The 21,122-nt window shown below is 43.6% G+C and overlaps 1 protein-coding gene across 1 annotated transcript in view; it reads right to left on the bottom strand.

Annotated features, from left to right (window-relative positions):
- KCNJ6 (potassium inwardly rectifying channel subfamily J member 6) overlaps positions 1-19,160 on the bottom strand; it is a 259,385-nt gene extending 240,225 nt beyond the window's left edge. Inside the window, exon 1 of the mRNA XM_069760751.1 lies at positions 18,722-19,160. The gene's annotated coding sequence lies outside the window, so the exon portion shown is untranslated. The remainder of the gene's footprint in view (positions 1-18,721) is intronic.
- Positions 19,161-21,122: the final 1,962 nt, after the last annotated feature.

Genomic DNA, 21,122 nt, shown 5'->3' with positions numbered 1-21,122 from the left:
GCAGTGCAGGAGTCACTGGCCGAGCGACGTGATGACTTCGTCCTGCACGTTATGGTGACATCACCATGTTGTCTGCTCTCTACTTGCTGCTATGTGGAGGCAGATTCGCCAGGATTTGAGTTAGTTGACTATATGTCTATTTTTTTATTTTTAATACTACTTGTGGGGGCTACTGTAAGGTCTTTGTACAGCGTGGGGGCCATTATATAGTGAATGCGCTACTGTGGGGGCACCATAGTATCGGCACTGAGGTGGGGACAATCATACAGTGTGAGGACTACTTTGGTGCTATGATACAGTGTATGTGCTACTGTGAGGGCATCATACAGCGTGAGGAGTACTGTTTGGACCATCATACAAGCTGGTGGATACTTTGGGGGCAATCATACAATGTGGGGACTACTGTGAGGATTACCATTCAGTGTGATGACTATTGTGGGGCCATGATACAGTGTAGGGGCTACTGTGAGGGCCATCATACAGTGTGCATACTACTGTGTGGACTAGCATACAGTGTGGTGACTACTGTGAGGGCTATCATACAGTTTGGTGATGACTGTGGGGACCATGATATAGAGTGGTGACTACTGTAGGGACAATCATAGAGTGTGATGACTACTGTGGGGGTCATCATACAGATTGGGGACTACTGTGTGGGTCATCATACAGAGTAGGGACTACTGTGGGAGCCATCATACAGTGTGGTGACTACTGTGGGAGCCAACATACAGTGTTGGAACTACTGTGGGGGGCATCATACAGTGTGACGACTACAGTGGGGGGCATTATACAGTGTTGGAACTACCGTGGGGGGCATCATACAGTGTGGGGACTAAAAAGGGTGGCATCATACAGTGTGGGGACTACTGTGGGGCTATCATACAGTGTGGGGACTATAAGGGGTGGCATCATACAGTGTTGGAACTACTGTGGGGGGCATTATACAGTGTGGGGACTACTGTGGGAAGCATCATACAGTGTGGGACTACTGTGGGAGCCATCATACAGTGTTGGAACTACCGTGGGGGGCATCATACAGTGTGGGGACTATAAAGGGTGGCATCATACAGTGTGGGGACTACTGTGGGGTCATCATACAGTGTAGTGACTTCTGTGGAAGCCATCATACAGAGTGGGGACTACTGTGAGGGCCATCATACAGTGTAGGGACTACTGTGGGGGCCATCATACAGTGTGGGGACTGCTGTGGGAGCCATCATACAGTGTGGGGACTACTGTGGGGGCCATCATACAGTGTGGGGACTGCTGTGGGAGCCATCATACAGTGTGGGGACTACTGTGGGAGCAATCATTCAGTGTGGGGACTACCGTGGGGGGCATCATACAGTGTGGGGACTGCTGTGGGAGCCATCATACAGTGTGGGGACTACTGTGAGGACCATCATATTGTGTGGGGACTACTGTGGGGAGCATCATACAGTGTAGGGAATACTGTGGGGGCCATCATACAGTGTGGGGACTACTGTGGGAGCCATCATACAGTGTAGGAACTACTGTGGGGGCCATCATACAGTGTGGGGACTGCTGTGGGAGCCATCATACAGTGTGGGGACTACTGTGGGAGCAATCATTCAGTGTGGGGACTACCGTGGGGGGCATCATACAGTGTAGGGAATACTGTGGGGGCCATCATACAGTGTGGGGACTACTGTGGGAGCCATCATACAGTGTAGGAACTACTGTGGGGGCCATCATACAGTGTGGGGACTGCTGTGGGAGCCATCATACAGTGTGGGGACTACTGTGGGAGCAATCATTCAGTGTGGGGACTACCGTGGGGGGCATCATACAGTGTGGTGACTGCTGTGGGAGCCATCATACAGTGTGGGGACTACTGTGAGGACCATCATACAGTGTAGGAAATACTGTGGGGGCCATCATACAGTGTGGGGACTACTGTGGGAGCCATCATACAGTGTAGGGACTACTGTGGGGGCCATCATACAGTGTGGGACTGCTGTGGGAGCCATCATACAGTGTGGGGACTACTGTGGGAGCAATCATACAGTGTGGGGACTACTGTGGGAGCAATCATTCAGTGTGGGGACTACCGTGGGGGGCATCATACAGTGTATGGACTACTGTGGGAGCCATCATATTGTGTGGGGACTACCGTGGGGAGCATCATACAGTGTGGGGACTACTGTGGGGGCCATCAGAGCAGCTATTCTGCACTCACTAGCTCAGAGACAACTGTTTTGAACTTTCACTTGAAAGTGAAGGTTTATTTCAACATAAGAAGGGCAGAGGGACCTTATGGCTCATTAAGGTTTTGGGTCCTGGGTGTAAAAGTAACATCTATACCCCCTATAGTTATGCTCCATCTTGAGAGACTGATACAACTCATGAGTTTTCAGGGTCAAACAAATTAGTTTACAAAACATCATCAAGACTGGATACAACTGCGATGATCAGTGTTCGGTCTGTACAATGATTCTGGAGGAAAACGTGGAGCAGTAGGGTCCTCATTTGCCAGAATTGTAGCCCCTGTGGTGACCACAACCCTACGCAGATTTATACCTCCCATGAAAATGGGTACAAGACCAACTTGGGATGAACTCCTCTTTAGGGGCCCTCTATCAGCCACGTGAACTGTCTCTATGGTTCATCTCCCTTTATTAGGTCCCTTCTAAGTCTCCAGAATGGGGTCACTTACAGCATTTAGGCCAATGACAGCTCAGGTACTGTCCTGATCGGCGCTACGCAGGAGGAATACGGCCGATCAGACACTTACAAAACCCATTTTGGTCTTTGTGTTTCCAATTACACTGAATGTCTGAGATGCATTATTCCTCGGCTAGAACAGTTCGTGGAATTGAGAAAGTTTAAGTCGTCCTCTGGAGGAAATTGCATCTTTTTTGTCAGTAGAATAATGGATGTTCAGCCCTCAGGGAACACTTTTGAGTTCCTCTGAGAAGGTGGGAGACAGGAGTAGGGTTGGCGTGTAATAACGCTGCCGCTCTCGCCTTCATTTTAGGACAGTGGTAAAGGCACAAATCATGACGGTGAGTTTCTTCTACAACATCTAGCAATGAAAAAGTGATAAATAAAAAGTTGTTTCACTACATTCAACGGTGAACAAAGCAAATACAAAAATGAGCCGCGTGACACCATCACAATCCTAACCATTCACTTTCGTTGACTAATGTCCAATCGTCCATCTTCCTTTTCCGTCATTGTACCTTATCTCATTGACCTAATGCTATGTAGGCGCAAACTTTGCATCCTATATCAATTTCCTAAAAGGGGATGACTTTTTTTTTTGCAGTTTCCGAATCTCCAATAGAAGTGATTGGAGAGAGGTGAACATGCGCAGCCCCCTATCCATCATTCCCGCCTGGACGCGGCGGCAGTGCCAATCACAAGCCCTGGTGATCCGCGGCAGTGCCAATCACAAGTCCTGGTGATCCCAATTATGAAGATAAATGCAGTTCCAAGGTGGGAATAACCCTTTAAGTAAATTAAGTGAAAATGGAGCAAATTTCTAAGGCAAATCTACTTTTGTTTATAGGGTCAATGCAAAATCTGTAACAGGGCTGCAAAGTTACAGAATCTGCACCAGGGACCTGGGTGCTCACCTCTGTTGCCCCTATAGCATAGAAAAGGCAGACAAACTGATGCAAAATCTGACTACACAGGGTTTGTTTGTAGTCTGTTACCATGGAGATGCATTGTTCTATATACACAAAACTATAGAACACTTCTCAATGGCACAGCCACCCGTAATCATTGCTCTCTGCTTCCCACCGCCCCATCTGGAGCCATTATCTTTGCTGTAACGCTGTAGACTTTATCCTGTTCTGTCGTAGCAGCAAATAGCCTCATTAAATTAAAACAACAGTGCGCTATTTTAATGAGGTAATTTTATTACGCGGCAGCAGGACGGCCCGGGTTCCGATTCTTCTGCTCTGTTCCCGGCTGAGCGCTTTTTACATCTCCGGTGTCACGGCAAATAACCAGTTCATTCCAAATCTCTTCTTTACAACCTCGATCTGATCAGACCAGTTACAATGTTGATTCCAGAGAGAATATATTAATACAAAGATCCGAAGCCAATGACAAAAGGTAAACAGAATCTTTTTTTACCCCCATTCCATGCATTTAAAATCAGCGAAAATGATATGATACACCGCTATTCTAAAATGCAGAGAATTTCTCAAATATTGGCTTCAAATACCCTTCGGTTCTAGTTTAGATCCTCGCTTAGGACCCTCATCTAATGGATGGAGTGCAGAGAGGAATTAAACAGCGCCTCGTACTGTGGAGGACTGACATGTCCATGTGTTATGTCTAAAGACCATTTATTTTAATAGAAACCATATAATGCTTCATTTGATCTGCGGTAGTACTCACGAGGAACCGATCCCAACCTGTTGGGCTTCCCCGAAGATAATAGCTGATAAACGGTGGTCAACAGAAAAGTCCTATTATTCTTAGGGTGTTTTTATAAAAAATAGATTGTTTGAAATAAAGTCTCTTTTTAGGGGGGATGGGATGGATTCTTTAAAAGGTCGTTCTCACTATTAATATTTATCACCTATTCACTGCTAAATTTGGGATAATGGTGGTCTCTTCGCCCCGTTCACCTTTTCTCATGTTTCTGAACTCCAGTATACAAATAGCCCACTTCACAGATTTGGTTGCGACTTAGTGAGGGAGCAAAGTAATAAATGTTAGATTGGTAGCTGATCAATTATTTGAGATCTCCCACAAAATTGGATATCCATATAGGTCTATTAGACATATGGAAAGAGCATGAATGTTTTTATTGTATCTCCTGACCATGCACATGGTAGCTGGCAACTGAGCGCACGTTCAGCCATCAACTTCCTCTCCCGACAGCCTCATAGACTTGAATGTTTGGCCAAGGATTCAAATGTTTTTAAAGGGAAGATGGGAGAAAGCTGCTACAAAGCGACTCTAGCTTGGCATAACTTGCCATTTTTTTTTTCAAAAACTACTTTAAGAAAACCTGGAAGAGCCCAGAACCCTTCTGGATAAAATGAGAAGTATGGAGTAACCTGAATGTTAACCATATCTGCAAGACTGAAGATGAAAGCCAGTTTTTCCAGGACACAGGACTTTGGGGAAGACATAGACCCATGTGAGTTCATGTGAGTGTTTTAACTCTCAGATGCAAAAGTCAAGGCAATAAATTGAATAAAGAGAACCCAACTGTATTTATGATTTATCATCTTCATGACTATTATGGTTGACCAATCTGGAAAGTTGGGAGGCAACAAAGTAAAAATGGATGCTTCTATAGCTAAGCCAACTTCACCAGCGCCATTGGATCTGTAAAGGACTTATTTAGCAATCTTGACTAGTCTGTTAGTCCATATAACATTGGTCACAAAGGGAAGAACTTTTGTTGACACTGGAATTTCTTGCCTTGTGTCCGTTCCCATGGCAGAACCTAAAGTCAGAAAAGGAGATTGCACACTAAGAAATAAACTAGTACACTATAAGCTGGATTCTGGATATAAATTGGTAAAATTTGATCAAGAATCCATGGGAGGAAATTAATTTTGAATATTGACAAATTACCAGGCTGTGTGAAGGGTTCCTGGTTCCAGTGGACTAAGATTGATTTCATATATTGAAGAAGTTGATCTGATAAAGCTTGAAAACTTGAACTAATAAATGGTCTTCCAGGTATGTTATTGTTTAGAAGGACTATTGAAAGGGGAAGGAAGGGGACAACAATGACAGACCTGTACATGGCAAGAAGACATTCAGAGACTTGGATCTTGAGGACCCCAATGACACTGATTGACGCAGAGGCTACTTAAGCAGCACAATATATTAGGGCCCAGACCAACAAGATGTCGGGAATATGTCACGATATCTCAATTGTCTTGGTGAAATTTTTAACAGCTTAGGTGGAGAGAAGGAGAGCTGAGATGGAGGAGAGAGATATAAGATGTAAGGTATTTATAGCCCTGGTCATGCCCATGATATCACTAATCCATCAGTATCAAAGGCAAATTTCAGTGTTTTATATAGTAATTACGCCTTGCTCAGAAATTGTAAGATTTCGTTTAATTAGCCAGATAAGTTCTGCAACATTGCCTGTTATCTTTATGCACACAGGTAAATAAGGTATGTAGATTTCAGCTTCTAATTATAATATCTTATTAACCTCATGAGTCACAATCAGAGTGCCATAAATAGACATACTTACAAAAAGGTGTAAATACGTCAGAACATTCAAGTGGAGAAATTAGTCTTTTTTAGTTTACACTTAATTCACACCTCTAAAGATTCAAAGATATTCTAGAGCTGAGTCTAAATTTGAGAAATGTCTCCACATATTTTATAGCAAACATTAAATTAAACACTTTAAGGTGTTTTTCAAGACCCAAAAGCAAGTTCCAATCAGCAATGTATCTTAAATAAGCTACTGTCAATATAATTTTCCAACAGTCTACCATTTCTCCACTGTCACGGGGGCACATGTGATGCAAGCTCTAAAGTTCACCTCTACTTCCGATGACGTTTGAAAAACACCATAAAATCACCAAAAATCCCCAAAATATAAAATAAAAGGTGTTTTTAAGGTTTTACTGGATCATGTAAAGAGTGGCACAACATTTAAAAAAAAAATCAAATTCTGTTGGAAAACCCCTTTATGCATCAGAGACTGGCTCCATTACTGTATCAGTGTATATTTCACACTTTTTGGAGACTGAAACAAATAGAGATACAATCAAGTAGCCAGTCTCTGATTCATGCTGATTGTGGTTAAGGCAGCATGAATCAACTGTCAGGATCCCTTTAATAAATGAAACAATTATGAGAGAATGCAGCAATCACGATTTAGTTTAAACAGTATTGAATCAGAGTAATGTAAATCCGTATGTAGTGGGTCTCCCTAGTGGCAGCTACAGGTAGCCAATATGACATATCGACAGCAAGTGGGAAAATAGTTCATGTTATTGACCTGTAATGCCCACAAACATTGCCCTGCAGCAGTCTGTCTCTGTTCTACCTTTCTCATTGTTATCTACTGTATAAATTTAGGTGCAGTCTGCTGAAATCTAAGATAATCAGTCCCATTGAGACGTTGTCTGCAGGTAGACAGTAGTAAGTGAATAAAAGATTCAACTTATATACATAAATAAAAAAAAATCCAGACACTGAAATTTCTTGCCTGGTGTCCGTTCCCATGGCGGAACCTAAATTTGGAAAAGGACATTATAGATTAAAAATTAAATTAGCACACTATAATTGATCCTCTGTAAGGGTACCGTCACACTATACGATTTACCTACGATCACGACCAGCGATACGACCTGGCCGTGATCGTAGGTAAGTCGTTGTGTGGTCGCTGGGGAGCTGTCACACAGACAGCTCTCCAGCGACCAACGATGCCGAGGTCCCCGGGTAACCAGGGTAAACATCGGGTTACTAAGCGCAGGGCCGCGCTTAGTAACCCGATGTTTACCCTGGTTACCAGCGTAAAAAAAAAAAAACAGCACATACTTACATTCTGGTGTCTGTCAGGTCCCTAGCCGTCTGCTTCCCGCACTCACTGACTGCCGGCCGTAAAGTGAAAGTGAAAGCACAGCACAGCGGTGACGTCACCGCTGTGCTCTGCTTTCACTTTACGGCCGGCAGTCACTGAGTGCGGGAAGCAGACGGCTAGGGACCTGACAGACACCAGAATGTAAGTATGTGCTGTTTTTTTTTTTTTAGTTTTACGCTTGTAACCAGGGTAAACATCGGGTTACTAAGCACGGCCCTGCGCTTAGTAACCCGATGTTTACCCTGGTTACAAGGGAACGCATCGCTAGATCGCATCACTAGATCAGTGTCACACACACCGATCTAGCGATGACAGCGGGAGATCCAGCGACGAAAGAAAGTTCCAAACGATCTGCTACGACGTACGATTCTCAGCAGGATCCCTGATCGCTGCTGCGTGTCAGACACAGCGATATCGTAACGATATCGCTGGAACGTCACGAATCGTACCGTCGTAGCGATCGAAATGGCAGTGTGTGACGGTACCCTAAGACCATATGTTTGCACTAGGCTTAAATCCCTAAGAAAATGAACTTCAGAAAAAAAAGGCAACTTGTTGACTACTAAAATAATTGTAGTGAGCATGCTCTGCGACATATGCAGAGGTTAATATGCAGGGAGAGAGAAGGGGAGGAAGAGGATGAGGAAGCAATATTTCTCTCTCACCAATAATCAATTGGGAGATCCTCTTCCTTTATAATAGCTGAAAATGAGATGACTGCTGATCCTGCTCCTTGGGTCCGTGGCATAAATGGAAAAATGGATCTTACATAGAACGTGCAGAAAAACAAGTTTCTAGTGCAGGCTCAATGATTAGTGTAAAAGCTTAAATAATCAGAATTTATTTCAAAATATAAATTGTGACATAAAATATAAGTAATAAGTTTTCATTATTTATGCTTGGCATGCTTTGCCGGAAAAGTTTTCAAATCTAGAAGATTTGGAATAGAAAACTGAAAAACAGAAAAGAGCCCTGATTGGAAATGATCCTTAGGAGTAAACAGAGAATGGAAGGAAGTCTCACCATTCTGGGCAGAAACAACCCATGTTTTTCACAATAATGTTCTTTACACCGGCCCTTATCATATTGACAGTACTCATAGGATATCATGTTACTAGCACTGCGCAGAGGACGTGTCCCACGGCTTTCCTTATTGTCCCTGCTACCAGGGTAAATAAACTGAGATACGGTGATTACACATAGCCCAGGTAATTAAGAGTGACATTTCAGAATATTAATTAAAACATATGTCTGTGTGTACCAAGAGAAATTACCAGTAATGTCCAAGCGATAATGGAAAAGAACTATAAAAAGAGACAATAAGGTCAATGGCTACGAGGTTAATAGAGGAATATTTAAATCATAAAAACAGGGTTTTTTTTCTTGCTTTTTAGGCCTAAGCAATCATTCACATCAGGGAATCTGTGTTTGACTGATAAGAAGAAAACATCAGCAAGAAAGGTCTATTTATCTATTATCCATCTCTCCTCTATCTATCATCTATCTATTATCGATCATTTATCTATCATACATTATCTATCTATTACCTATCTATTATCCATCTATCAATCTATCTATCTATCTATCTATCTATCATACATCTATTATCGATCATTTATCTCTCTATACATTATCTATCTATTATCTATCTCTCCTCTATCTATCATTTATCTATCATACATCTATTATCTATTTATCTATTATCTATCTATCATCCCTTTTAGAATTCTATGTTATCATTTATCTGAGCATTTCTTCTGCGCGGGCGTTGGTATTTATGGGGTTAACAATAATACTGCATACAAAGGACAATAATTTAGATCCTACTCCTGTAGTTGGACTTCCTTAAAATGTAAGAACTAACAGCGCTGTCCCCCTCCCTGCACACGCCGCTCTGTAGATGCATCGGTATGGGGTGTAGGATCTAGATTTGGCTACAGGCAGATCTTTACACAGTGACAACGCATGCACAAAAGTGACAGACCCCACAGAAGAGTCATGTGACTACTCGGTACACGCACTGTAGAGACTGGAATTACATAACAAGGATCACAGAATAATCCCATATCTACTATCTATCATCTATCTATCCATCTATTATCTATCTATCTATTATCTATCTATTATCTATCTATTATCTATCATCTATCTATCATCTATCTATCTATCTATTATCTATCTATCTATTATCTATCTATCTATTATCTATCTATAATCTATTTTCTTTCTATTATCTATTTTCTTTCTATTATCTATCATCTATCTATTATCTATCTATTATCTATCTATTATCTATCTATCTATCTATCTATCATCTATCTATCATCTATCTATTATCTATCTATCTATCATCTATCTATCTATTATCTATTTATTATCTATCTATTATCTATCATCTATCTATTATCTATCTATTATCTATCTATTATCTATCTATCTATCATCTATCTATCTATTTATTATCTATCTATTATCTATCATCTATCTATTATCTATTTATTATCTCTATTATCTATCTCTTATCTATCTATTATCTCTCTATTATCTAACTATTATCTATCATCTATCTATCTATTATCTATCTCTTATCTATCTATTATCTCTCTATTATCTATCTATCATCTATCTATCTATTATCTATCGATCCCATATAGTGCAGGTGACAGTGGGGCCTCACTATGCCCCTGATATATACCCTTCGCCAGTCTCTCCTCCTGCCACCCTTGTTCCTTACTCCGGGCCCCTGACTGTTCTCAGTAAGTTATTTAAGTCGCTAAGTTTCATTATTTTGCAATAAATCCATTTTCATGTCCTTTTCAGACATTGGAACAAGTTGGCTTCCCGCACACAGAATCTGCTGCTTCCTTATGACTTGTAATTTCTATCAAAAATTCCAGAAAACAAACTGCACAGAAAGTTTTTCTATTTTTCTTTCCCGCTATGATCGAAACAGAAGGAACAAAAACACTGAATTTTTACCAAATGCCAAACTCTGTCTCTTCTCCATCTGTATGGACAGACAGGTTGGCTTTACAGCTGTGAGCAGATCTCAGCTCTGTCCGTGGTGCTGACGCCAAGCTCAGCCTTGGGGGGCTCACAGACCTCTATAATGGGGTCCAGGGAGGAGAATGATGGGGGGCTCACAGACCTCTATAATGGGGTCCAGGGAGGAGAATGATGGGGGGCTCACAGACCTCTATAATGGGGTCCAGGGAGGAGAATGATGGGGGGCTCACAGACCTCTATAATGGGGTCCAGGGAGGAGAATGATGGGGGGCTCGCAGACCTCTATAATGGGGTCCAGGGAGGAGAATGATGGGGGGCTCGCAGACCTCTATAATGGGGTCCAGGGAGGAGAATGATGGGGGGCTCGCAGACCTCTATAATGGGGTCCAGGGAGGAGAATGATGGGGGGCTCGCAGACCTCTATAATGGGGTCCAGGGAGGAGAATGATGGGGGGCTCGCAGACCTCTATAATGGGGTCCAGGGAGGAGAATGATGGGGGGCTCGCAGACCTCTATAATGGGGTCCAGAGAGGAGAATGATGGGGGGCTCACAGACCTCTATAATGGGGTCCAGGGAGGAGAATGATGGGGGGCTCACAGACCTCTATAATGGGGTCCAGGGAGGAGAATGATGGGGGGCTCACAGACCTCTATAATGGGGTCCAGGGAGGAGAATGATGGGGGGCTCACAGACCTCTATAATGGGGTCCAGGGAGGAGAATGATGGGGGGCTCGCAGACCTCTATAATGGGGTCCAGGGAGGAGAATGATGGGGGGCTCGCAGACCTCTATAATGGGGTCCAGGGAGGAGAATGATGGGGGGCTCGCAGACCTCTATAATGGGGTCCAGGGAGGAGAATGATGGGGGGCTCGCAGACCTCTATAATGGGGTCCAGGGAGGAGAATGATGGGGGGCTCGCAGACCTCTATAATGGGGTCCAGGGAGGAGAATGATGGGGGGCTCGCAGACCTCTATAATGGGGTCCAGAGAGGAGAATGATGGGGGGCTCACAGACCTCTATAATGGGGTCCAGGGAGGAGAATGATGGGGGGCTCACAGACCTCTATAATGGGGTCCAGGGAGGAGAATGATGGGGGGCTCACAGACCTCTATAATGGGGTCCAGGGAGGAGAATGATGGGGGGCTCAGAGACCTCTATAATGGGGTCCAGGGAGGAGAATGATGGGGGGCTCGCAGACCTCTATAATGGGGTCCAGGGAGGAGAATGATGGGGGGCTCGCAGACCTCTATAATGGGGTCCAGGGAGGAGAATGATGGGGGGCTCGCAGACCTCTATAATGGGGTCCAGGGAGGAGAATGATGGGGGGCTCACAGACCTCTATAATGGGGTCCAGAGAGGAGAATGATGGGGGGCTCACAGACCTCTATAATGGGGTCCAGGGAGGAGAATGATGGGGGGCTCACAGACCTCTATAATGGGGTCCAGGCAGGAGAATGATGGGGGGCTCACAGACCTCTATAATGGGGTCCAGGGAGGAGAATGATGGGGGGCTCACAGACCTCTATAATGGGGTCCAGGGAGGAGAATGATGGGGGGCTCACAGACCTCTATAATGGGGTCCAGGGAGGAGAATGATGGGGGGCTCACAGACCTCTATAATGGGGTCCAGGGAGGAGAATGATGGGGGGCTCGCAGACCTCTATAATGGGGTCCAGGGAGGAGAATGATGGGGGGCTCACAGACCTCTATAATGGGGTCCAGAGAGGAGAATGATGGGGGGCTCACAGACCTCTATAATGGGGTCCAGGGAGGAGAATGATGGGGGGCTCACAGACCTCTATAATGGGGTCCAGGGAGGAGAATGATGGGGGCTCACAGACCTCTATAATGGGGTCCAGGGAGGAGAATGATGGGGGGCTCGCAGACCTCTATAATGGGGTCCAGGGAGGAGAATGATGGGGGGCTCGCAGACCTCTATAATGGGGTCCAGGGAGGAGAATGATGGGGGGCTCGCAGACCTCTATAATGGGGTCCAGAGAGGAGAGTGATGGGGGGCTCACAGACCTCTATAATGGGGTCCAGGGAGGAGATTGATGGGGGGCTCACAGACCTCTATAATGGGGTCCAGGGAGGAGAATGATGGGGGGCTCGCAGACCTCTATAATGGGGTCCAGGGAGGAGAATGATGGGGGGCTCGCAGACCTCTATAATGGGGTCCAGGGAGGAGAATGATGGGGGGCTCGCAGACCTCTATAATGGGGTCCAGGGAGGAGAATGATGGGGGGCTCGCAGACCTCTATAATGGGGTCCAGGGAGGAGAATGATGGGGGGCTCGCAGACCTCTATAATGGGGTCCAGAGAGGAGAATGATGGGGGGCTCACAGACCTCTATAATGGGGTCCAGAGAGGAGAATGATGGGGGGCTCACAGACCTCTATAATGGGGTCCAGGGAGGAGAATGATGGGGGGCTCACAGACCTCTATAATGGGGTCCAGGGAGGAGAATGATGGGGGGCTCACAGACCTCTATAATGGGGTCCAGGGAGGAGAATGATGGGGGGCTCACAGACCTCTATAATGGGGTCCAGGGAGGAGAATGATGGGGGGCTCACAGACCTCTATAATGGGGTCCAGAGAGGAGAATGATGGGGGGCTCACAGACCTCTATAATGGGGTCCAGAGAGGAGAATGATGGGGGGCTCACAGACCTCTATAATGGGGTCCAGGGAGGAGAATGATGGGGGGCTCACAGACCTCTATAATGGGGTCCAGGGAGGAGAATGATGGGGGGCTCACAGACCTCTATAATGGGGTCCAGGGAGGAGAATGATGGGGGGCTCACAGACCTCTATAATGGGGTCCAGGGAGGAGAATGATGGGGGGCTCACAGACCTCTATAATGGGGTCCAGGGAGGAGAATGATGGGGGGCTCACAGACCTCTATAATGGGGTCCAGAGAGGAGAATGATGGGGGGCTCACAGACCTCTATAATGGGGTCCAGGGAGGAGAATGATGGGGGGCTCACAGACCTCTATAATGGGGTCCAGGGAGGAGAATGATGGGGGGCTCACAGACCTCTATAATGGGGTCCAGGGAGGAGAATGATGGGGGGCTCACAGACCTCTATAATGGGGTCCAGGGAGGAGAATGATGGGGGGCTCACAGACCTCTATAATGGGGTCCAGGGAGGAGAATGATGGGAGTACATGGTCTCGCTGAACACATAGAAGATATCCCCTCCCCCACTGCCACCATTATAACCCTATAATATCCAGTCTCACTAAGTCACAGCGACTCCTTATATTTCTGAGACTGATTGATACAAGACGTCCCCAGGACATAAACCTCACCCGGAATCAACAAGGGTCAGAGCGGCGCGGTCCTGGCATGTGGCGCCCAGAGCACAGGCCGCTAGTGAGGGGGTGACATTCACAACATCACACATGGCTCCTTCCCCTGCTGGGACAGCTTACATAAGAAAAGGGTAATCAGCAGGGGGCAGGCAAAACGGATAATATCTGTATGTACACGTGTGTCACAGATACACAGGCACATATAATGTACATACACTCATAGACAGACACACATTTACAGATCCTTCTACACAGGTTTATACACACAAAGATGTACATTATACACATACAGTACACACATGTACACTACACACAATACACAGACGTACAGTATACACACATACAGTACACACATATACAGTAAACACACAATACACAGACGTACAGTATACACACATACAGTACACACACAATACACAGACGTACAATATACACTCATACAGTACGCACAATACACAGACGTACAATATACACACATACAGTACACACACAATACACAGACGTACAATATACACACATACAGTACACACAATACACAGACGTACAATATACACACATACAGTACACACACAATACACAGACGTACAGTATACACACATACAGTACACACACAATACACAGACGTACAATATACACACATACAGTACGCACACAATACACAGACACAAAAAAACACATACAGTACACACACAATACACAGACGTACAATATACACACATACAGTACGCACACAATACACAGACACAAAAAAACACATACAGTACACACACAATACACAGACGTACAATATACACACATACAGTACACACAATACACAGACGTACAATATACACACATACAGTACACACACAATACACAGACGTACAGTATACACACATACAGTACACACACAATACACAGACGTACAATATACACACATACAGTACGCACACAATACACAGACACAAAAAAACACATACAGTACACACACAATACACAGACGTACAATATACACACATACAGTACGCACACAATACACAGACACAAAAAAACACATACAGTACACACACAATACACAGACGTACAATATACACACATACAGTACACACAATACACAGACGTACAATATACACACATACAGTACACACACAATACACAGACGTACAGTATACACACATACAGTACACACACAATACACAGACGTACAGTATACACACATACAGTACACACACAATACACAGACGTACAATATACACACATACAGTACACACACAATACACAGACGTACAATATACACACATACAGTACACACAATACACAGACGTACAATATACACACATACAGTACACACACAATACACAGACGTACAATATACACACATACAGTACACACAATACACAGACGTACAATATACACACATACAGTACACACACAATACACAGACGTACAATATACACACATACAGTACACACAATACACAGATGTACAATATACACACATACAGTACACACACAATACAGAGACGTACAGTAAACACACATACAGTACACACATGTACAGTACACACACAATACACAGACGTACAGTATACACATACAGTACACACATGTACAGTACACACACAATACACAGACGTACAGTATACACATACAGTACACACATATACAGTAAACACACAATACACAGACGTACAGTATACACACATACAGTACACACACAATACACAGACGTACAATATACACACATACAGTACACACACAATACACAGACGTACAATATACACACATACAGTACACACAATACACAGACGTACAATATACACACATACAGTACACACACAATACACAGACGTACAATATACACACATACAGTACACACAATACACAGACGTACAATATACACACATACAGTACACACACAATACACAGACGTACAATATACACACATACAGTACACACACAATACACAGACGTACAATATACACACATACAGTACACACACAATACACAGACGTACAATATACACACATACAGTACACACAATACACAGACGTACAATATACACACATACAGTACACACACAATACAGAGACGTACAGTAAACACACATACAGTACACACATGTACAGTACACACACAATACACAGACGTACAGTATACACATACAGTACACACATGTACAGTACACACACAATGCACAGATGTACAGTATACACATACAGTACACACATGTACAGTACACACACAATACACAGACGTACAGTATACACATACAGTACACACATGTACAGTACACACACAATACACAGACGTACAGTATACACACATACAGTACACACACAATACACAAACGTACAATATACACACATACAGTACACACACAATACACAGACGTACAATATACACACATACAGTACACACACAATACACAGACGTACAGTATACACACATACAGTACACTCACAATACACAGACGTACAGTATACACACATACAGTACACACATGTACAGTACACACACAATACACAGACGTACAGTATACACACATACAGTACACACATATACAGTACACACACAATACACAGACGTACAGTATACACATACAGTACACACATGTACAGTACACACACACACACAATACACAGACGTACAGTATACACACATACAGTACACACATGTACAGTACACACACACACAATACACAGATGTACAGTATGCACACATACAGTACACACATACACAGTACACACACAATACACAGACGTACAGTATACACACATACACTACACACATGTACAGTACACACACACACAATACACAGACGTACAGTATACACACATACAGTACACACATACACACACATACAGTACACATACAGTACACACATATACAGTACACACAATACACAGACGTACAGTACACACATACAGCACACACATACACACACATACAGTACACATATACAGTACATAATACATAGACGCACAGTACACACATACAATAAACACACATACAGTACACACATACACAATACATAGACGTACAGCATACACACACACACATACAGTACACATACACATGTACAGTACACATGTGCACACAATACATAGGGTTAGGGTTAGTACTCAGAACACACACATGCAGTACACACACATGTACATAGATGTTCAGTATACACACACACACGTACAGTACACACGTAATACATAGACGGTCAGTACACACACGTACAGTATACACATACACAATACATAGACGTACATTATACACATAATACATAGACATTCAGTACATACACACGTACAGTACACACATACAGTACACACATACAGTACCCATACACGCACAATACATAGACATTCAGTACATACACACGTATAGCACACACATACATACACAATACATAGGTGTACAGTACACACATACACACACGTATACACAATACAGAGATGTACAATACACACATTGACATACAGTACACACACACGTACAATACACACATACACAGACATACAGTACACACATACACACAGATGTACAGTGCACGCACAATAAATAGATGTACAATACACATATACACACACAAACACATCGGACACATTAAAACACACATACACACAAACATATACATAACTACATTAAGATTCAAAAACAAAAAATTATATATATCTAAATATGTATAAAGAAATAAACGAACATAGAAATGCATATACACGTACAATCACACACATATGCTAACATCCTTATACTGTGCAGACATACACATAAATATACACAGAAACAAGAACACATGTACAAACGTACACAACACACTGTGGCTACACACAGTCATACACACACACACGCAGAAACAAACAATGAGCATACACATACTGAGCATACACACACACATGCAATCGTGCACATAAATATACACACAAACAAGCACAAACATATACCAGCATACACAGACAGTAAATACACATACGTGCAGTCATACACATGTATAAGCATACAAATACTGTATCGCATAAAAGATACACAAATTACTGAGACGTACAAGCATACATGTAAGGACATATACGCGCACATGCACATACATACACACACAGGCACACGAGTAGGAACACACACATACTACATACATACACACAGACACAGATACACACTTGTAAGCGCACACATTCCATAGACACAGACACACACTTGTAAGCGCACACATTCCATAGACACAGATACACACTTGTAAGCGCACACATTCCATAGACACAGACACACACTTGTAAGCGCACACATTCCATAGACACAGATACACACTTGTAAGCGCACACATTCCATAGACACAGACACACACTTGTAAGCGCACACATTCCATAGACACAGATACACACTTGTAAGCGCACACATTCCATAGACACAGATACACACTTGTAAGCGCACACATTCCATAGACACAGATACACACTTGTAAGCGCACACATTCCATAGACACAGATACACACTTGTAAGCGCACACATTCCATAGACCACCAAACTTACTTTCTGCTGTTCTCCCTCCCGTGCCCCTATGTCGTCCGCAGGAGAATCTGCAGTTTTAATTAGATCCCCGTTTAACTGCGGTGCGACGATTCAATCCTTTATTGCACGATTAATTATTCTCCTATTATTTAAAGTAACAGGCGCGGAGGATTAGATAATGGGCTGGCATCGGGAGCTATACCTGCAGCTTGTGCCATGAGAGGTGCCATGGTGCCATATATTGGGGGGTGATATGGTCCCTCCTGGCTAAGTTTGGGGTGGTCATGCAGATGCAGCGGGGGTGACTTTAGTGCTACATTCCTGATGACAAGGTGGCACAATGAAGACCATGCCGGAGAGTGGCTGCCATGTACCTGGTGCTGATGTGGGGGGCTCAGAGCCTCATGTTGCTTCTGGGCTGGACTCTTGCTGTTGAGTGAAGAATCAGCTCCTTGTGACAATAAAGGCTTCTTCAGATGCAGAAGATGGGATCAAGCCTCCCTCAGTGGTCCTCCATCCTGATTTATGGTCATTGCCAGTTTTCCTCTCCCCCACCCCCCCCCCCCAAAAAAAAGCAAACCCACTAGATGAGCCTCCTGCAAGTCCTCATCAGCTGCTGGGTAGTAAAGCCAGATGCATAAGCTTCAGTGGGCAGATACAAAGGTCTAGTGTGGAAGCCAAGTGCAGGCACAGAGGGTAAAGTGCTGGACGTCAGGAGACGTCATAAGAGCTGCGGCGTCAATGAATTGGGCTGATTCTGGGGGGGAAGCTGTGCACTGTGAAGCGTGCGCTGAAGGCTGCGGCCGGCACTGCGCGCACTGACACCTAGTGGCCGAGGAGGGGATCGCCGGGGTGATGATCACATCTATCTCTCCTAATAAGTGCGGTCACTGAGAGCTCGGCTGTCACTCCATCATATCGGGTGGCTTTGATGGCTGCTGTCCAACAACAACAAAAAGGTGACTTGTATCCATCTATGCTCCAGACTAATAAGGCAATTAGGCATCCCCCCAATTATTTACTAGGGAGGAGATGCAGAAATAAGTTCATTGAGTTCTATGTTATTTATTTTAGCTGTTAAATGATTAGTATTGATCTCTTGTCCTGGATTCAAGGACTGGCCAGCACATTTTGGCCCAGGGGGGGGGGCATTCACAAAGCAGTGGCCCTCAAGTTGCAGCAGCCCATCTTTAGCCTATTTATCTCTGGCGGCTGCGTTAAAGCAGCAGAGGTAAGAGAATGGTGACTGGTACATAGATATGGGAACAGAATGGAGCTTACTATATAGATACAGGAACAGAACAGAGCTTACTACATAGAGTTGGGAACTGAACCAAGTGACTACACAGATACAAGAACAGAACCAAGATTACTACACAAATACCGGAACAGAAATGAGCTTTCTGTATGGGTAAGGGAGCAGAGCCGAGTTTACTACATAGATACAGGAACAAAAAACAACTACACAGATACAAGAACAAAGCCAAGATTACTACGCAAATACAGGAACAGAAATGAGCTTACTGTATAGGTAAGGGAGCAGAGCCGAGTTTACTACATAGATACGGGAACAAAAACAAACTACACAGATACGAGAACAGAACCAAGATTACTACATAAATACCGGAACAGAAATGAGCTTTCTGCATAGGTAAGGGAGCAGAGCCGAGTTTACTACATAGATACAGGAACAAAAAACAACTACACAGATACAAGAACAAAGCCAAGATTACTGCACAAATATAGGAACAGAAATGAGCTTACTGTATAGGTAAGGGAGCAGAAGCGAGTTTACTACATAGATACGGGAACAAAAACCAACTACACAGATATGAGAATGGAACCAATATTACTACACAAATACAGGAACAAAATGAGCTTACTGTATAGGTAAGGGAGCAGAACCGAGTTTACTACATAGATACAGGAACAAAAAACAACTACACAGATACAAGAACAAAGCCAAGATTACTGCACAAATACAGGAACAGAAATGAGCTTACTGTATAGGTAAGGGAGCAGAGCCAAGTTTACTACATAGATACGGGAACAAAAACCAACCTAAACAGATACGAGAACAGAACCAAGATTACTACACAAATACCAGAACAGAAATGAGCTTACTGTATAGGTAAGGGAGCAGAAGCGAGTTTACTACATAGATACGGGAACAAAAACCAACTACACAGATACGAGAACAGAACCAAGATTACTACACAAATACAGGAACAAAATGAGCTTTCTGTATAGGTAAGGGAGCAGAACCGAGTTTACTACATAGATACGGGAACAAAAACAAACTACACAGATGCGAGAACAGAACCAAGATTACTACACAAATACCGGAACAGAAATGAGCTTTCTGTATAGGTAAGGGAGCAGAGCTGAGTTTACTACATAGATACAGGAACAAAAAACAACTACACAGATACAAGAACAAAGCCAAGATTACTGCACAAAAACAGGAACAGAAATGAGCTTACTGTATAGGTAAGGGAGCAGAAGCGAGTTTACTACATAGATACGGGAACAAAAACCAACTACACAGATATGAGAATGGAACCAAGATTACTACACAAATACAGGAACAAAATGAGCTTACTGTATAGGTAAGGGAGCAGAACCGAGTTTACCACATAGATACAGTAACAAAAAACAACTACACAGATACAAGAACAAAGCCAAGATTACTGCACAAATACAGGAACAGAAATGAGCTTACTGTATAGGTAAGGGAGCAGAGCCAAGTTTACTACATAGATACGGGAACAAAAA

Source organism: Ranitomeya imitator, chromosome 3 (assembly GCF_032444005.1).
Source record: "Ranitomeya imitator isolate aRanImi1 chromosome 3, aRanImi1.pri, whole genome shotgun sequence".
Taxonomy (NCBI): Eukaryota; Metazoa; Chordata; class Amphibia; order Anura; family Dendrobatidae; genus Ranitomeya; species Ranitomeya imitator.
The sequence above is the reverse complement of the archived record's forward strand: the minus strand, read 5'-3'. Positions and strand labels throughout refer to the sequence as shown.